Consider the following 20,615-nt stretch of genomic DNA (forward strand, 5'->3'; position numbering starts at 1 on the left):
ATGATGGCAAAATGTGGACTGAAAGATATTTGTCTTGTGGGCCTTCATCTAGAACATCTGCCTGAGTAATGATAATTTGTGTTCTTGGGGGTCAGCCTGGAAGTGAGTCTTTAGTGTGATGCCACAGGATCATTATATCAATTAAGGGCTTGGAGGAGGCTCTAGTGGTCATGCTGATCCAATCTGTATTTGACAAAATTCAGAATGGAACAGCTAATATTCAAAATGAAGGAATCTAATTCAGAAAGATCCCACTAGACTGAAACATTGGGCACAAGCCAAAAGATGAGTATTAACCAGGATAAATATTACCTTTTTAAAAATCAATTGCTCAAGTAGAGAATGGAGAAGATCTGGCTTGGCTGTGGTTCCCATGAGAAAGACCTGGGATGTGTTGGAGGCTTGTGCGAGCCAAAAGCAATACAATGCCATAAAAAGACACCAATAGAGAAAACTCTTTCGGTTAATAAATGACAAAAATCCAAATCAAATTGATTAAAGTAATACGGAGAATTTATTGGATCATATACCTAAAAAGACCAGTAGTGAACTCTAAATATTAGTCATGTTTTAATATGTATCAACCAACCTCCAAATCTCAGTGGCTCTCAAGAACAAACATTTGGGTCCATGGGGCAACTTGGCTTGGCTGGACTAAGCTGGACTCAGGACTTCTGGTTGCTTCTGAGTGCTCCCTGGGTCTTCAGTCTGGCTCCCATCCAGAGAGACAGTGGCAACTTGGGTAGGGTCATTTCATGGCTAATCACAGGAGATAAAAGGGCAAATGGAAATGTAAATGCTTTAGGGTCTCTGCTTGGAACTAGCAAACCTCACTACTGCTCACATCCTGTTGGCCACAACGAATCTTGTGACTGGGACCACATCAGTGGAGTTCAGAAATAAAATCCATCCTATTTATTAGGAGGTATTGTGGTTGCATGGAAAAGATCACAGATGTGTAATTCCTTTTTTTTTTTTTTTAAGATGGAGTCTCACTCTATTGCCCAGGCTGGAGTGCAGTGGTGTGATCTCAGCTCACTGCAGCCTCTGCCTCCTGAATTCAAGCCATTCTTCTGTCTCAGCCTCCCAAGTAGCCGGGACTACAGGCACATGCTACCATGTCTGACTAATTTTTTTGCATTTTTAGTAGAGACAGGGCTTTACCATATTGGCCAGGCTGGTCTTGAACTCCGACCTCAGGTGATCTGCCTGCCTCAGCTTTGCAAAGTGCTAGGCGTGAGCCACCATGCCCGACCAATATGTAATTCTTTTTTTCTGAGACAGGGTTTCGTGCTGGTTGCCCAGGCTGGAGTGCAGCAGCACGATCTTGGCTCAGTGCAACCTCCACCTCCCGGGTTCAAGCAATTCTCCTGCCTCAGCCTCCCAAGTAGCTGGGAGTACAGTCGCCCATCATCATGCCTGACTAATTTTTGTGTTTTTAGTAGAGACAGGGTTTCACCATGTTGGCCAGGCTGGTCTTGAACTCCTGACCCCAGGTGATCCACCCGCCTCGGCCTCCCAAAGTGCTGGGCTTACAGGCCTCCCAAAGTGCTGGGCTTATTGCCTCCCAAAGTGCTGGGCTTACAGCCACTATTCCCGACCAATGTGTAATTCTAATACACTTTGTGTACTAGAGAAGGAGTGATTCAGTCTCCCTCATTCTGACTACAGTAAGTCTGGATTCAGAAATTCAAATGATGCCAACAGGAGTCTATTTCCTTCTTCTGTCTGCTTTCCACTATATTGACTTTAAGTACTAAAGTTATCTACACTTACAGCTTACTGCCTACCTTAACATGAACTTACTATTCTACTGTTTTCATCAACATAATTTTACTGTTCCAGGAAACTCTTGCCCAGCAAGATCAAAGTTGCAAATAACTTTATTGTTCATTCAAGGAACTTTATGAAAGACCTATCAATTCTCCAACTGACAGCATTAAACAATAATTTATAGCCAAGAGTCTTAGAATTGGTCATCTCACATCTCTCATTTCCCTGTGTGTACCAATCCTTAACTATTATATTGCAATCCTTATCAATTCTAAGTCATTACATCAAAGTCCCACCTTACATCAGACTCCAAAATCTCAATAAATATATCTATTTTGTCCTTCCTCCTCTGAGATGCTACTACAACTCTATCAAGGTAGTGCTCTTTCTTCTCGTGGTAAAACTCAACTCAACGTTGTCTTATCAGCAGGTTGTTTTGAGGAGCCAGCATTCAATAGCCTCATTCTCAAGCCACTAGACAGCAAAGGTGGCCACCAAACCCTTCAGATTTACGTTATTAAAAGCAGAGTATCCCTATAAGAAAGAACAAAAGCTGTTTCTTGGTAGCACCAGCAGAAGTCCTACGCAAGGCTTTGATAGGCCCAAGTCAAATCACATGCCGAACCCTAAATCTAGGAGTCTTTGGGGATATTGTGCTGTGATAATCTTTGCCTGAATTCTTGGCTACTGCTGAAGGTGAGAATGGAATATAACCCTCCTGGGGCTGGGCTCGGTGCCTCAGTCCTGTAATCCCAACACTTTGGGAGTCCGAGACGGGAAGGTCATGAGGTCTATCCTGGCCAACATGGTGAAACCACGTCTCTACTAAAAACACAAAAATCAGCTGGGTGTGGTGGCGCGTGCCTGTAATGCCAGCTACTCGGGAGCCTGAGGCACGAGAATCGCTTGAACCCAGGAAGCAGAAGTTGCAGTGAGCCGAGATTGCACCACTGCACTCCAGCCTGGTGACAGAGCGAGACTCCATCAAAAACAAAACAAAACAAAACAAAACAAAAACCACCTTCCTGAATCATATGGACTGAAAATAGAGGAGATGTGGTTCCCCAGAGGAAAATGCAGCATTTGCTGCCAGGAGAAGGAACAATGGTCATTGAGTAGATAAAAATGACAAATATTTGTTATACTATCTTAGTCGGCCATACCAATAGAAACTACGAGGTCACAAATAATAAGAGAAAAGCTTTACTGCATTGTTTAATGCTGATTTCTACAGCATTAAACTATAGTGTATCCAGAAGACAGAGCACTACTAGTGAGGGAGTAGGCACCAGTTTAATGGTGAAGCCTCCAAAGTTTATCATGAACAAGGTTGTGGTATCATAGAAAGATACTTGATTGTTATTCCCAGTTCCTGGCACAGAGCTCCTAAAACCCTTTTAGGGTGATGATAGTAGCATCTTTGCTTCCAACGAGGAGACTATTGATGGGTTCCCAGACAGCTTTAGGGCAAGGCTAGTCCATTACTTTTATTGGCGAAAATAGCTATTACTCCTGCACCAACCTTAATAATTGGAAGTTTGGAACGTTCAGCCTCAGGCTCCAACTCCCAGGGAGGGGAGAGGCACTGACATTGAATTAATCCCCGATGACCAATGATTTAATCATCATGCCTACATAAGGAGACCTCCACTAGAACTCTTCAACCGCAAGATTCGGAGAGCTTCTTTTTTTTTTCTTTTCCTTTTGAGACGGAGTCTTGTTCTGTCACACAGGCTGGAGTGCCGTGGTCTGATCTTGGCTGACTGCAACCTCCACCTCCCAGGTTCAAGTGATTCTCCTGCGTCAGCCTCCTGAGTAGCTAGGATTACATGCGTGCACCACCATGCCCGGCTAATTTTGTATTTTTAGTAGAGATGGGGTTTTGCCATGTGTGCCAGGCTGGTCTTGAACTCCTGACTTCAGGTGATCCCCTCTCCTCAGCCTCCCAAAGTGCTGGGATTACAGGCGTGAGCCACCGCGCCCCTCCATTGGAGAGCTTCTTGATGGGTAACACATTCAGGTGCTGGGCGGGTGGCACACCTGGGGAGAGTGTGGAGGCTCTGTGCCCCCGCCTGCATACCCTGTCCTATGCATCTCTTCCATTTGTCTGTTCCTGCATTGTATCTTTTTTTTTTTTTTTTTTTGAGACGGAATCTTACTCTGCTGCCCAAGCTGGAGTGCAGTGGTGCGATCTCGGCTCACTATACCTCTGCCTCCCAGGTTCAAGTGATTATCCTGCCTTAGCCTCCTGAGTAGCTGGGACTACAGGCACACATCACAACAGCCAGCAAATTTTTTTTTTTTTTTTAGTAGAGATGGGGTTTCACCATGTTAGCCAGGATGGTCTCGATCTCCTGACCTCGTGATCCGCCCCCCTCGGCCGTCCAAAGTGCTGGGATTACAGGCATGAGTCACTGCACCCAGCAAGTTGTATCTTTTATAATAAACTGGCAATAGTAAGTAAAATATTGTCTTACTTTCTGTGAGTTGTTCTAGCAAATTTTCAAACCCGATGGGGGGGTTGAGGGAACCTCTGAATTTGTAGTTGGACAGAAGTGTGTGTAACTGGAGTCTGATACTTGCAACTGGTGTCTGAAGTAGGGGCAGTTTCTGGGACCACGCCCTGAAACCTCCACTCCACGTGGAGTCTGACACTGATGCCAGGAGGTTAGTGTCAGAAGTGAACTGCATTGCAGGAAACCCACTTGGTTTTGGAGAGATGGAGAGGTGATGAAAACAGCACCATGTATTGGTATAAGGAGAAAACAAAGTTCAAAGGGGGCGATCTTAACGGTATGTCATATATAAAAGAAAATAAACCTGACTCACACCTGATCCATTCAATTCAATATAAAAAAAATGGGTTTCAAGTTCATTTGCTTCATAGTATTCTTTGATTTCAGTAACTAGTTGACAACTTCTCTACCAGATCCTGACCATAGCAAAAGTTCTATGCCAAGCACCGGGTCAGATGCTAGAGCCACATCTTAGAAAAGACGCTGACCACGTGATTAGTGGTGGACGAGATCCAAGTTACCCTGAGTTACCAGCAGCGTATCCATGCGGATGTGCAGCAACTTCAGTCCGTCCATCCTCAGAAGAAAGAATTCAACTGAGGGACATAAAGCAGAAAAAGAGACCGAGGCAAGTTTCAGAGCAGGAATAGAAGTGTATTTAAAAAGGCTTTAGAACAGGAAAGAAAGGAAGGTGAACTTGGAAGAGACCCAAGCGGGCATATGAAGGTTAAAGAGAAAAGAAGCATGTCTACCCTTGATACTCGGACTTCATAAGCTCGCCTCTTTCCCATGATTCTCTCCTGAGGGTGGGCTTCCCTCCTGCACAGTGTCCTCCTTACCCTCAGGAACTGAGCACATGCAGTGTGTTTAGGAAGTTGTACATATGCCCATCTGAAGTTTTCCTCTCTTTTTCGGGTGGAGCGTCACTGGAAGGTCGTAGTTCACCATTTTCTCTCTTAGCGTGTATGTCCCGGATGTTTTCCTCCCCGGCGTCTGCGTTCAATTAACACTTTAATGTTAATAGCTGTGGATCATCAGGAAATGGCCTTTCCCTGGCACCCTGTGGGCTTCTGAATTATCATTTTTAGACAGGCGGTGTGATCATCATCGAACCATGACCTGACACTCCTAGTGGGTGTGGGGAGAACCCCTCTGCCCATCTACCTGGAACAATATGAGCTATTAAAAAAAAAATTATCCAAAATTGGCCAGGCGCAGTGGCTCACGCCTGTAATCCCAGCACTTTGGGAGGCCGAGGCGGGCGGATCACCTGAGGTCGGGAGTTCGAGACCAGTCTGACCAACATGGAGAAACCCCGTCTCTACCAAAAATACAAAATAAGGCAGCCATGGTGGCATGCACCTGTAATCCCAGCTACTCGGGAGGCTGAGGCAGGAGAATGGCTTGAACCCGGGAGGTGGAGGTTGTGGTGAGCCGAGCTCGCACCACTGCACTCCAGCCTGGGCAGCAAGAGTGCAACTCTGTCTCAAAAAAAAAAAAAAAAAAAAAAAAAAAAAAAGCAAAATTTAGAAATAAGGCCAAAAAACACAGCATGACCCTCGATATCATGCCAGGCCATTGCCTAATAGTCCTGTTCACTCGAGGATTATTTAATTCTCTCAGAAAAAGTATCTGCATTGGCTTTGCTGTTTAGTCTATGATTAGAAACCAAATACTATGAAGTTATGTTTCTTCTTGTAGATTCCTATGAAGTAGAAAAGACGGCTCTACAGGTACACTTTTATTTCTCTGTAGGACATTGCCCAGTTTTGTATCTAACCTAGCAATCTTGTCCTAAAGTTCTTCTTTACAAAATGCCTATAAATACCCAGTTCTTCAAACTGCTCTTTGAGCAAGTTTTACCATTGTACTGATTCTTTCATTAAAGAGTGAAATAAAATCTTGGCGTGTGTTCAATTTATATTTGCACAGGAGTCATGGTTTTCACTTTTTGAAAAGTATTCTTTGATAGAATTTTCTAGGCTACTAAGAGAGAGACATTAAACAAATTACATTTGGGAAGGGTATTAAGAAGTAATTATAGTGTGTTATCCTGCAAGAAAAGGATTTCACATAGTGTAAGAATTGGGAATGGCTTCCCTGAAAACGTGACATTTCTTGACGCGCGAATGAGAACCCAGTGATGGAAGGAAAATTTGGAGCCAAGCATGGGCCTGCTGCAAAGACCCAAGGCCAAGGGTAAATGAGAGGTGCATCCAGATAGCACCAATAGGTAGAAACCATCCAGGGCACATTTTTCACTAGAGGGGTTTGAATCAGAGTTCCTGGGTCTCCAGGGATGTCAGAATCCCCAAAACGAGGATGGACTCTTAAGCCTCTGCATCTCTGGTTAGGCTTGCACATGACTTTGGCTGCTGTGTAAGTTGTCAAATGACTCCCACAAAATAGCTCAGAAGCTCATCCCTGGATTCAGCATCATTTGAACTACATAGCTCAAGTTTCAGGGAGCAGGAAGCAGTTTCCTTCTCCTGGACTGAAGGACCACGGGAGAAGGGAAGCACATTGCATAGGCCCAACAGAAAACACCAGGCTCTCATTGCCTGTGTCACACAGAGGCCTCTTTAAATCTGCATCCGGTTAAAGGGAGTAGCTGCCATCACGTGGGCTCACTCTGATCCCTGTCTCTTCTTTGTAGCTGAGGGGAGGTTGGATAATAAGCCCCAACAGCTTCTCATTTGGTTGCAAATTTCAGAAGACAAAGGGAAAATAAGAAAAGCCAGGGTTACTGTTGCCAGGATATTAAGCCACTCATGATAACACAAGTTAACTAGAATGCAGTAGAATGAGGTGGCTTGTCGTCTGGGCTGGCTGGGCCCTGACTTCTCAGACATAGAAAGGTCTTTGTCAGGGAATTTGGACCTGGGGGATTTGGGGACTAAGTACTTTGTTCATCAGGCAATCAATCCAAGCAATTATCAGCCACAAAAACAAATATGTTTGGATTTTCGACACTCATAGGAGAGGAGCAACACATTTATTGATTGATTGATTGAATGAGACAAGGTCTGGCTCTGTTGCCCAGGCTGGAGTGCAGCGACAGGATCTCGGCTCACTGCAATCTCTGCCTTCTGGACTCAAGCCATCCTCCCACCTCAGCCTCCCAAGTAGCTGGGACTACAGGTGTGTGCCATGACACCCGGCTAATTTTTTGTACTTTTTTGTAGAGACGGGGTTTTACCGTGTTGCCCAGGCTGGGCTCAAACTCCTGAGCTCAAGCAATCCGCCTACCTTAGCCACCCAAAGTGCTGAGATTACAGGCATGAGCCACCGCACCTGCTCAAGGGAGGAGCAATTTAGAATGGCAAAAACAGAGCTGACACTGTTTGTAGACATAGAGACCTGGGTTTGAATCCTGACTCTGTCTTTAGAACCTTTCACAACTAGACCCAACTTCACCGCTGTGGGGGATAACAACAGTTGCCAGCTCTTATGGAGTGAATGTTAGTGTCTCTCCCATCAAATCTTACCCGTGATGTGATGGTACTAGGAGGTGGGACCTTTGGGAGGTAATTAGAAGTAGATGAGATCATGAGGGTGGGGCCTCGACAAATGGGATTTGTGCCTTATAAGAGTCAAAAGAGAACTTGCGTCTTCTCTCTGCTCTCTGCCATGTGAGGACACAGGGAGAGGTCAGTGGTCCACAACCCAGAAGACAGCCTCCACCAGAGCTCAACCATGCTGGCACCCTGATACCGGACTTCTAACCTCCAGAACAGTAAGAAATAAATTTCTGTTGTTTATAAGCCACCTAGTTAATAATATTTCATTACCGCAGCCCAAGCTGATGAAACACTACCTCATGGGGCCAATCTGAGCATTAGGTGAGATAATTCATGCAAAATGCTTAGTTTAGCGTCTGGCATGTAGGAAAGGTTCAACTAATCTTATCTATCATTATTATAACTATAATAATAATACCAGGATCATCAGAGTCTGTCTATAAATTTTCATTGCTGTCAAGTCTTGATTTCAGATTTTAGTCTTGATTTTCTATTGCGAGTTTCATCTTCAACCAGTTTTAAAGAGCATGTCAGCAGTGTTTTCAGGGAAGACACAAGGAGTTTTGATGCCTGGCATTAAAACTTTGAGAAACTAAGGATTGGGTGGGTGTAAAGCTGAGAGAGGACAGTGTGGGTGATCAGTTTGTCTGTTTGTCTGGGTCCTTCTCTGTTTTCGTTTTAGATATTTCCCAGAAAATCCCGTTTCCTGGGAAACCCCAAAGTCCTAAGCCAGCCAGGGCAGTTGGTCATCTTAACTATAGAACTAATTCAAGGCTGCACGGTAATTCACAGAACCAGCACATGACCCCAGGCCTCCTGACACACAGGTTACAGGGTGCCTTTATCATGTCATTTTTACCAACATTTTGTCCTTGGGTGGCCCGAGGAGGGGCACATACAGATAGAAGTTCCAATGTGTAGGCTTTGGGACATAGTTTTTTCAACTGATACTACACATCAATAAGACAGACTGGGGAAGACTCCTGCAGCAAACCACAAGATGCTTTCTAAATGGCAGGAGCTACTTAGCAATGGCCAATCATAGCTCTGTGAATAACGTGAGCCCAGCATTGCCAGATATTATACTGATTATTTCAGAGAAAAGGCTGTGCACAGTGACTCACACCTATAATCCCAGCACTTTGGGAAGCCAAGGCAGGAGGATCTCTTTGGCCTACAAGTTTGAGACCAGCCTGAGCAACATAGGGAGACCCCGTACCTAAAAAAAAAAAAAAAAAAAACAAGCATGGTGGCATATTCTTGCAGTCCCAGCTCCTCGGGAGGCTGATACAGAAGAATCACTTGAGCACAGCAGTTCAAGGCTGCAGTGAGTTATGATCATGCCACTGAACTCTAGCCTGGGCAACGGAGCAAGACCCTGTCTGAGACAGAGAGAGAGAGAGAGACAGAGAGAAGATATCTGAAATTTTAAAAATGTTGTCTTGCTCTGTCGCCCAGGCTGGAGTGCAGTGGCGTGATCTTAGCTCACTGTAACCTCCACCTCCCAGGTTCAAGCAATTCTCCTGCCTCAGCCTCCCAAGTAGCTGAGACTGCAGATGCCTGCCACCATGACCGGCTAATTTTTTGTATTTTCAGTAGAGACGGGGTTTCACCATGTTGGCCAGGCTATCCTGAACTCCTGACTTCAGGTGATCTGCCTGCCTCAGCCTCCCAAAGTGCTGGGATTACAGGTGTGAGCCACCGCACCTGGCCTCAATTTTCAAATACTGACAACTAATTCTATTTAAAAAAAATCCTATAGAGCCAAACAAAACACATTAGTGGGCCAGATGAAGGTTGCCAGCCATCGGTTTACAAACTTGATTTACACCATGCTCTTCCCCACTTCAGGGCCTTTTCACGTGCTGGTCTCCCTGCCTGGTACATTGTTTCCTGCTCACCTTTTCACATAGACCGCACGCTCGATTTTCTTGCCACCTTTGGAAGGTCCCAGGGCTCTGTTCTTGCACTTCTCTTTTGAGTCTATATTCACTTCCTTATTCACTCATCCTCATGTCCTTAAACATCATCTTGAAGTTAACAACTCCCAGATTTTATCACCAGCCTAGAATTCCCTCCTGAACTTCTGACCCAAATAGTCAGCTGCCTGCTCAACATCTGTCCTTGATGTCTAATGGACACTTAAAATTTGTCTTCCAAAACTAAACTTTTAATCATGCACCTCCAAATCTATTCGTTGCCAGTCTCGCTAAGTGCTGACAGCATTCTTCGATTTCTCCAGCCAAAATTGGAGGCATGCTTGGCTCCTCTCTTTCTGTCATATCTCAAATCACTTCTTCAGTAGATCCTGTTGGTTCTTTCTTCACAATGAATTCAGAATCCATGGTCTTCTCCATCCTTGGTCTACATCACCACAATCCATCACCTGGATTTGAAAAATAGCCTCCACCCTGGACTCCTGGCTTCTGTCCGTGCTCCTCTCAAGTGTGATATCTATACAGCAGCCAGGTGATCCTGTGAAATGTAAGTCATGATGTTTCTGCTCATACCCTTCCTATGATCCTCATTGCATTCAGATGAAAAGCCGAACTAACCTCCCAGTGTCTAATAATCTGCCCTCCTCCCCATCCCATCTCTGACTTAAATTTCTACTGGCTACCTTGCTGTTGTTATCATTGGTTGTTATTTTCCAAAATGCTTTTCCTCTGGGGAATCATGTGGACCATGTCCTTGCCCCCTTCACAGCATTACTCAGATGTCACCTTTACAGTGAGATTGGCCTTTAAAATTCAAAATTTGCAATTGCCACTGTTGACAAAAAGAGTCCAACTCTATAAAATACTTTGAAGGGATTTTTTTCTGAACCAAATGTGAGTGACCAATGGCCCATGACGCAGCCCTCAGGAGATCCTGAGAACCTGTGCCCAAGGTGGTTAGGATACAACTTGGCTTTATACATTTTAGGGAGACACAAGGAATCAATCATCACATGTAAGATGTACATTGGTTCCGTCCGGAAAGATGGAACAACTGGAAGTGGGGAGCTTCCCGGTCGTAGGTAGATTTAAAGATTTTCTAATTGACAATTGGTTGAAAGTGTTAAATAATTATCTAAAGACCTACAATCAATAGAAAGGAATGTCTGGGTTATGATAAGGGGCTGTGGAGACCAAGGTTTCATCATGCAGGTGAAACCTCCAGGTAGCAGGCTTCAGAGAGAATAGCCTGCAAATGTTTCTTATCAGAGTAGATTCTCTCCTGGATCAGCAAAAGGAAAGAAAAGGAGGGGGATTCTCATAGAATGTAGATTTCACCATCCACTCCCCTCTGGCCCCTACCAGTCAGCTTTGCAGGACTGTTCCAAGATATGTCCAAGAAAACATATTTGGCATTAAAATATTTTTATTTCCAGGCCAAGCACAGTGGCTCACGCCTGTAGTCCCAGCACTTGGGGAGGCCACGATGGGAGGATTACTTGAGCCCAGGAGTTCAAGACCAGCCTAGGCAACATAGTGAGACCCCATCTCTAAAAAGATATATATACACATGTATATCTTAATATGTATTTATCATATATGTATCATATATCATATATGCATATATGTGTATATATACATATGTATCATAATATATCATATATATTTCCTTCTTAATCTGACATATGTTGTTATGCCACATATGTTGTTATGTGACAATAACCCAGTTTTAGCTGAGAATGTTCTACAACAATTTGACTGGCTTAAGTTCAGGGTCTTGCTGGACAGCCAAAACTCAGTTATAATATAGATGCTATTTCCATGAAAACCTAAATTCTGTTTGAGTGGCAATCTCTAATTGTCAGGTTTGGGGATTCAAAAGCAAAAACAAAAGGAAGAGAAAGACTTAGAAGGAAAGGGAAAAGAGGATGGGAAATGGAGAATATGAGAGAGAATATATTTAGTCAGAAGAAATAGCTCACAAAAATAGTCCCTGGGGATTAAAAAGTAGGATTTACTGCTTCCACTAGCAGTGATTAAGGAGCAAGAGATGTTCTGTGTTCGGCGCTCTGAAGAATATAGAGGAAAGAGCTTCTGTTTTGTTCATAAGACATATTTGACTTTAAATCCCAGCCCTTCTGTTTCACAGCTGTGTAACTTTGGCAAAGTCATGCAGCCTCTCTATGCTTCCAAGTTTGATGGTGCCTACCTCAAAGCACTATTGTGAAGAGCAAGTGAGAGATGTAATTTATATATCCAAATTATATAATGGGTATGGAGCGCCTATTATACAGACAGTAGGGTCCTGACTGAAGACGAAGGTGCGTATGGTCTTACCCAGGAAGTGAAGGCGGGTGGGGTGTACAAGTGCCCAGGTCCAAGCCCTGAGAAACTTCAGCATAGGAGTGCTGGAGAGGAAGATGAAAGATAAGGCAGCAAAGGATACTGAAGTAACTAGAAAGATCACAGAAAAACCAGCAAAGAGTAGCATTCCTGAAGCCAAGGAAAGATTGTTTCAAGATAGCTCTCAGGGTGTAATAAAAAGCAAAGACTGAAAATAACCTTTTTCTGGGGGGCGGGAATGGAGTCTTGCTCTGTCGCCCAGGCTGGAGGGCAGTGGCACGATCTTGGCTCACTGCAAGCTCTGCCTCCTGGGTTCACGCCATTCTCCTGCCTCAGCCTCCCGAGTAGCTGGGACTACAGGCACCCACCACCATGTCCGGCTAATTTTTTTGTATTTTTAGTAGAGAAGAGGTTTCACCATGTTAGCCAGGATGCTCTCGATCTCCTGACCTCGTGATCTGCCCACCTCAGCCTCCCAAAGTGCTGGGATTACAGGCGTGAGCCACCATGCCCGGCCAAAAATAACCTTTTATAATATGTGTAGCCATTAAAAATGAGGTATTGCTAAAATGTTGAACGTTGTATTTGTGCTTCATGGGAAGAAGCAGATGACAAAACATTTATATATTTATAGGTAAAAGCTGCTGACTGAGCTTCTGTTTATTAAGTGCATTTATTCAACAAATATCCATTGAGAGCTTGCTGCATTTTGTGCTCTGTTCTAGGTGCTAGGGTTATGAGGTTGAACAAGACACCCATGGTCCTTGTCCTCATGGTATTTATATCTCACTGTGCGTGTGTGTATGCGAGATCATACATACATATCTGTGCCTTGGGTTGGAAATGAGATATATGCAATGGGTAATGAAATTGGACAAAATCACATTTATGCATATGCATACTGCATATACCACAAAATATAGCAGACTATGTAACAAATATTCATGATAATTCATCCAAGTGGTGGGATGCTGTTTGAGTGGTTAAGAGCTCAAGTTTTAAGGTAGGACAACATGCATTCAACTTAGTTTTGTTACCTAATATCTGCCTAATTAAGCAATCTATTTGACCCCAGTCAACCTGTTTCCTTTTCTCTAAAATGAAGATAATGCTGGTCTCTATCTTGTAATACTGTGGTGAGAGTGAAATTATATAAGTATATGCTTAATTCAGTTTCTGGCACATAGGAAGTGCTTGATAAGTAGCCATTATTTTTACCAGTGTTTGGCTTGCTTGGATTTTACAATTTTTTGTATAATATAAATATGTTCTTTTTGGAGTTAGAAAACACCATAGAAGTTGTTTAAAACAATAATCTTTTGTTAGAGAGCAAGGATGAGCCAGTTGCCTGGAAACTGAATGCTTGCTTAAAGAGGCAAAAAGGAAGCTCATACTACATGACACTTTGGTTGTGTCAAATATTGGTGCTTTGCAAATTATTCTGTTGACGCTGAATCACAGAAGAATCTACCAATCACATCACCTAGGAGGGAAAGTGAAATGGACTAAACAAAGCAGAAAGCCCATTTCTGGACAGTGGTATAACAAGGTGTCCATGAGAGAAACAAACATCATGGGACAGCTATGAACGCCCAGAGAGGACAAGTCATTTCCTGTATTAGTCCATTTTCACACTGCTAATAACGACATACCTGAGACTGGGTAATTTATAAAAGAAAGAGGTTTAATGGACTCACAGTTCCACATGGCTGGGGAGGACTCACAATCACGGCACAAGGCAAATGAGGAGCAGAGTCACGTCTTACATGGCAGCAGGCAAGAGAGCTTGTGCAGGGGAACTCTCATGTATAAAACCATCAGATTTCATGAGACTTATTCACTACCATGAAAACAGTATGGGGAAAATTGCCCCCATGATTCAATTATCTCCACCTGGCCCCAGCCTTGACACATGGGGATTATTACAATTCAAGCTGAGATTTGGATGGGAACACAGACAAACCATATCACTTCCCCAAAGTCACTCAGTTCTGTAAGAGTCAAGACTAGAACTCAGACCACCAGTACCCATACTAAGACCTTATCTATCACACTCACTGCCAGGACTTTACTACTTTCAAAGACACTCTCTGCTGTAGTAGGTTCCTGCCTCTCATTCTAAGAAGACAGGTGCATGCCCAGTTTCCAAAAGACTGTCTCATCTTTCTATATTAAAAGTCAACAAAACAAAACAATCTTTCAAAGAAATAATGATGCGTTCAAATCTATGCCTTTTCAGTGTTTCCAAAAAGTGAAACAAAAATAATAACAAAAAGTCCTAGCAGACGAGTCAGGTGGCACCAGAGTACTAGCAGGAGAGGTCGCTGAATCAGGGAACTGTAATTTATTTCAAATAGCCCTTGGACAGTCATGTCAAATTTACTTCCTAATGTACGAATCTTTGCTGAGACACTTCTGAAAGGCGGTAATTGAGCTGCTGATTGAGCTATTATTTATTTAGCAACTATTATTTCCAGGCAATGAATTATAATCTATGCCCCAGAGAGCATCCAGAGTGACCTTATTAAAACCCAGTCAGGTCTCACCCCCTTACAACGGCTCCTTATCACATTTGGAATGCAATCTAAATCCTTTCCCAAGCTCACAAAGTAGGGCACTGTTGCTGCCCCTCTGACCATGTCTCCTTCCCTCCTCCCATCATCTATTGCACTTCATGCTCTGGCTGTCTTCTAGGCCTTCAAACATGCCCAGTTCATTTCTTCCAGAGGTCTCTATACTAGCGATTCTCTCTGCCTGAAATGCTTCTCCCCCAGGTTTCCCTTGCCGTTCAGATCTCATTCAGTTCTCAGCTCAAATGCCTCCTCCTTCAAATGGTCATCCTTGACCCCTGATCTTCTTCCCTGGTCATCTGAAGTCACACCTCCCTTGTTTTATATCCTTATATCCCTAATCACTATCCGGAATTATTTTGTATCTCAGATCGGATTCTCTAGAAGTAGAGCCTGAGGATTCTTGTGCAATTAATTGGCTTACTAAGGGAATGCTCTCAACAGAAACCCATAGGGGGCTGAGGGAGGTAAGACAGGACATGAGAAAAGCCAGGCAAAGATGTAGTTCAGATGACGTCCAGCCTCCTTTCTCCTTCTGGGAGCTCTGGCGCATAAAGGGCTCCACAGAGTCTGTCCTGCCTTGTGAAAGGGAGCTTGTCTATTGTATTCTTGCATCAGTGAGTCACTCAACTGAGGGCTGCCTGAAGTCCAGGACAAAAACTTTGAGGCAACCCCAATTGTCCAACGGCACACCTTTGCACAAGGATGTAAATGTGAGCTGTTGGGCAAAACTGGGGGAAGAATACACCAACCAAGAGGCTCTGAGTAGGATGCCCACTGCACCCACATTATCCTGCTCATTCACCCGTTTCATTGATTTATGTCTGTCTACCCTGCTAGACTTTAAGTTCTATGAAGGCAAGAATTTCATCTGCCTTATTTGCTGTGTGCTACTACTTAGCACGTAATAGGCACTCAGTAAATACTGGTTGAATGTTCAAAGAATGAATTCATAAGCTAAGGCACTTTACTTACTCTAGCTGCATAATTCTTACCATCACCCTGGGAGTCAGGACCTTCAAAGCTGACTTCTTTCCAGGCTTAGATCCAAGAATGTCCATCTGAGAGACAATTAACCAGACGGTCTAGATAAAAATAAATTATGAGAGCAAACTTCACTTTAGCCTCTACCTCGAGTCTTTCTCCCTATTCCCCACAACTTCTTCCCATATATACATGGAGATTTTCTTTTGTCTTTTGAAATGTTTGTTCCCCCAACTCCAGACCATGAGACCAAAGAATCATGAAGAATTAGTGCAGGGATTGTTTTTCTTGATGCTTCATTTTGTTTCCATGCATGTTAAGAATATTTTAAAATAAACAGTAGTTGTTATTAACACAGCTAATCAGGACTGTATGTGTAGGTGCTAACAGGATGGGCTACTATGCATTAAGGTTATATAGTGTTTTAATATTACAAATGACATGGAATTTATTATCTGGACAAGAGGAATGTTTGAGTTTTTTTTTTTTTACCCCCCATTCCCTGCCAGGGACTTGTCACTCATCTTAAGATGAAATGGTTTAAGATCTCATTCTTCTAGGGGTGATTTGTGCACCAGCAGCTTAAGCACCCTGGAAGCATGTTAGAAATTTAGTATCTTGGTCCCATTCCAGGCCTGCTGAGCCAGAATCTGCATTTTAACCTGATCCCCAGGTTGGAGATACGTTGCCTTCATACATTTGCTATTGTCTTTTCTATGTCCTATTTGCTTCAGTCTTTCCTATTGTCCTTCCTTTGGGGAAGCTGACTGTTTCAGAACATCCCTGTTAATTCCTTATATTCCCCTTCCCTGGAGTCCTGGAAGACCTTAAGGAATTAGATCCCTCTTTTGTCAGTAAAAGCTGGCCAACTTGGGATCGTCAAAAGTGAGATAGAGGCCGGGCAAGGTGGCTCGCGCCTGTAATCCCAGCACTTTGGGAGGCCGAGGGGGGCAGATCATGAGGTGAGGAGTTCAAGACCATCCTGGCCAACATGGTGAAACCCCGTCTCTACTAAAAATACAAAAAATTAGCCGGGCGTGGTGGCTATAGTCCCATCTACTCGGGAGGCTGAGGCAGGAGAATCGCTTGAACCCAGGTGGCAGAGGTTGCAGTAAGCCGAGATCACACCCCTGCACTCCAGCCTGGCAACATCGTGAGAATCTGTCTCCAAAAAAAAAAACAAAAAGAAAGTGATATAGTTACTTGTGTTGGATCCAGCTTTGTAGAAAGGGTTAGCATAAAGAATATAAGATTCTGAAAAGAAGGGCATCAACAGATCTCACTGCTTCTACCCTTTTCTTGATCTTTAGGATGATAAATTTTTCCACGAGCATATGGACTCTATCTTTGTCTTTTTTAGGAGACCCTCCAGAGGCCAGTTGCCCGGAGACAAATTGTAAGTCTTTATGATCAGAAAGAATAGGGGTAGATGGCTGTCACTGAGTGATTGACAGGCCAGAGTCCAAATCAATCATCGATGTCAGTACTTTCAAACTCAGGAAGAACATCCAGATGGCCTGCACAATGGATTGAAAAGTTTCCCTTGCCTTAGGGATGCAGATTCAGCATCTCAGAGCAAAGCCTTGAAATCTGAATTTTTAAAGAAGTTCTGCAGTCAAGTTGGGAACGAATGAGTTTAGTAATTACCGTAAACCAAAATTTTCCAAACTTCATTGATGATTAAAAAAGAAAAACACATGGGATGCTTATTTTAAATGCTAATTCCCGAGTTTCTCTTTTGGAGGGTCTAATTCAGAAGGACCCAAGAATCTGTAAATTACCCAACCATTACTTCTTGTAGGAAAAAGGCTCTAAGCTTTACCACCACCTTGTTTTGCGCTCCTTGGGAATGTCACTCAAGCACTCCTAGGCCTAATTTCTTCATCTGAACGCTGGATATGAAAATATCCATTTCATAAGGTTCATGTAAAATACTACCGAGTTAATCTATGGAGACACGGTTCGTAATTCTATCAAGTGCTATACGCAGGCATAAGAAATTCCAATTTTCAACTGGCTTCATTGTAATGTGTCTTTCCTTGTATCTAGGACCAATTAAATAATTTGCAGTAAATGGAAACGTGGGGCTCCTTGTTAAATATTTATTAAGAATTTGAAAATGGAGACAGCAGAGTGTTAAACTGTTAAAGGTAGTTAGGCATGAGAGCAGGATAGGAGAGGGCTCTCCAACCCTCCATTGGAAATGTCAGGTGTTCGTTCGGCAATTAGCACATTGCCTCTCTAAAAATAATTCAGCAGCGCGAATTATTTTTAGAGAAATGTTTTAGAGAAATGTGGACCATTTCCTGATGGTCCACACCTGTTAACATTAAAATTTTAATTGAACGCAGGCCCCAAGGAGAAGCAATTTCCTGGGCATGCGTGTTAACAGACAAAAATGGCCTTTGGGAGGCCAAGGCGGGAGGATCACTTGAGTTCGGGAGTTCGAGACTAGCCTTACCAACATGGTGAAACCCCCGTCTCTACCAAAAACACAAAAAATTAGCCTGGCGTGGTGGCGCAGGCCTGTAATCCCAGCTACTAGGGGCGCTGAGGCAGGAGAATTGCTTGAACTCGGGAGGCAGAGGTTGCAGTGAGCTGAGATCCTGTCACTGTAATCCAGCCTGGGCCACAGAGAGAGGCTCCGTCCGAAAAAAAAAAAAAAAAAAAAGATGAAAATGGCGAAGTATGATCTCCCATACACTCCACCAGAGAAGGGAAGAAAGCCTCAGATGGGCATGCATATAACTCCCTAAACACACTATGCATGTTCAATTCCAAAGGATACAGAAAGCACTGCGCATGCGGAAGCCCCACGCTAAGGGAGGAATTACAGGAAAGAGGCAAACTTATAAAAAAAAAAAAAAAGTCCTAGGATCCGCCAACATGGTGGCTCAACGCCTGTAATCCCAGCACTCTGGGAGGCTTAGGCAGGCGGATCACGAGGTCAGCAGTTCAAACCAGCCTGGCCAACATGATGAAACCCCGTCTCTACTAAAAATACAAAAATTAACTGTGTGGTGGCGCGTGACTGTAATCCCAGCTACTGGGGAGGCTGAGGCAGGAGAATTGCTTGAACCCGAGGGCCGGAGGTTGCAGGGAGCCGAGATCCCGCCACTATACTCCAGCCTGGGCTACAGAGTGAGACCCCGTCTCAAAAAAGAGCAATAAGAAAGTCGAAGTATGATCTCCCATACACTCCACTGGAAAAGGGAAGAATGCCTCATACGGGCATGCCTGTAACTCCCTAAACACACTGCGCATGCTCCGTTCCAAAGGGGTATAGAAAGCACTGCGCATGCGGAAAGCCCACCGTTAAGGGAGGAACCACCGCAAAAAGGCGAACTTAATATAAGTCCTAGGATCGGTTGGGCGCGGTGGTTCACGCCTATATTCCCAATACGCCTGTATTCCGAGGCGGGCGGATCACGAGGCAGGCGGAACACGAGATCAGGATTTCAAGACCAGCCTGGCCAATATGATGAAACCCCGTCTCCACTAAAAATACAAAAAATTAGCCTGGCGTCGTGGCGCGCGCCTGTAATCCCAGCTACTGGGGAGGCTGAGGCAGAATTGCTTGAACCGGGGAGGCAGAGGTTGCAGTGAGCTGACATCGCCCCATCCCGCCACTGGACTTCAGCCTGGACCACACAGCAAGACCCCGTCTCAGAAAACATACAGACAAAAACTGCTTAGTATGATCTCCCATATACTCCACCGGAAAAGGAAGAAAGCCTCAGATGGGCATGCGTATAACTCCCTAAACACACTGCGCATGTTCAATTCTAAACAGTACGGAAAGCATTGCGCATGCGGAAAGCTCGCCCAAAGAGAGGAATTATGGGAAAGAGGCGAGTTTACAAAAGTCCTAGGATCCGCGGGGCGTGGTGGCTCACGCCTGTAATCCCGGCACTTTGGGAGGCTGAGACGGGCAGATCACCTGAGTTCAAGACCAGCCTGGCCAACATGATGAAACCCCGTCTCTACTAAAACTACAAAAATTAGCTGGATGTAGTGGCGCGCGCTTGAGGCAGGAGAACTGCTTGAACCCGGGAGGCGGAGGTTGCAGTGAGCTGAGATTCCGCCACTGTACTCCAGCCTGGGCCAGAGCAAGACTCCGTCAAAAAAAAAAAAAAAAAAGAGAGAGAAATACAGCACCGGAAAAGGAAAGCAAGCCTCAAATGGGCATGCGTATAACTCCCAAAACACAACTGCGCATGTTCAATCCCAAAGCGTACAGAAAGCACTGCGCATGCGGAAAGCCCACTTTAAGGGAGGAATTACAGGAAAGAAGGAAGCCTATAAAACTCCTAAAATCGGCCGAGTGCAGTGGCTCACGCCTGTAATCCCAGCACTTTGAGAGGCCGAGGCGGGCTGTTCACGAGGTCAGGAGTTCAAGACCAGCCTGGCCAACATGATGAAAACCCGTCTCTACTAAAAATACAAAAATTAGCTGAGTGTGGCAGTGCGCGCTACCTGTAATCCTAGCTACTGGGGACGCCGAGGCAGGAGAATTGCTTGAACCCGGGAGGCGGAAGTTGCAGTGAGCTAACATTCCGTCACTTTCCTCCAGCCTGGGCCACAGAGCGAGACTCCGTCTCAAAAAAAAAAAAAAAAGAGAAAAACGGCGAAGTACGATCTCCCATACACCCCACTGGAAAAGGGAAGAAAGTCTCAGATGGGCATGCGTATAACTCCCAAAACACACTGCGCATGTTCAATTCCAAAGGGTACAGAAAGCACTGCGCATGCGGAAATCCCAAGGGAGGAATTATGGGAAAGACATGGGCTTGTAAAAGTGCTAGGATCAGCCAGGTGCGCTGGCTCTGGCCTGTAATCCCAGCTAGCACTTTGGGAGGTCGAACCCGGGAGGCGGAGGTTGCAGTGAGCCAAGATCACGCCATTGCACTCCAGCCTGGGCAACAAGAGCAAAACTCCATCTCAAAAAAAAAAAGTAAAGAAAAGAAAAGA

General features: G+C 44.4%; 1 long non-coding RNA gene across 1 annotated transcript; it reads right to left on the minus strand.

Moving 5' to 3' along the window:
• Positions 1-491: 491 nt before the first annotated feature.
• Positions 492-19,433, minus strand: LOC104002525 (uncharacterized). Its single transcript, XR_674832.3, has 3 exons — positions 19,324-19,433; positions 15,656-15,745; positions 492-759 (listed from the first exon to the last, which is right to left on the minus strand). It is a non-coding gene; the product is annotated as an uncharacterized LOC104002525 (long non-coding RNA).
• Positions 19,434-20,615: the final 1,182 nt, after the last annotated feature.

Source organism: Pan troglodytes, chromosome 18 (assembly GCF_028858775.2).
Source record: "Pan troglodytes isolate AG18354 chromosome 18, NHGRI_mPanTro3-v2.0_pri, whole genome shotgun sequence".
In the NCBI taxonomy this organism is placed as follows: Eukaryota; Metazoa; Chordata; class Mammalia; order Primates; family Hominidae; genus Pan; species Pan troglodytes.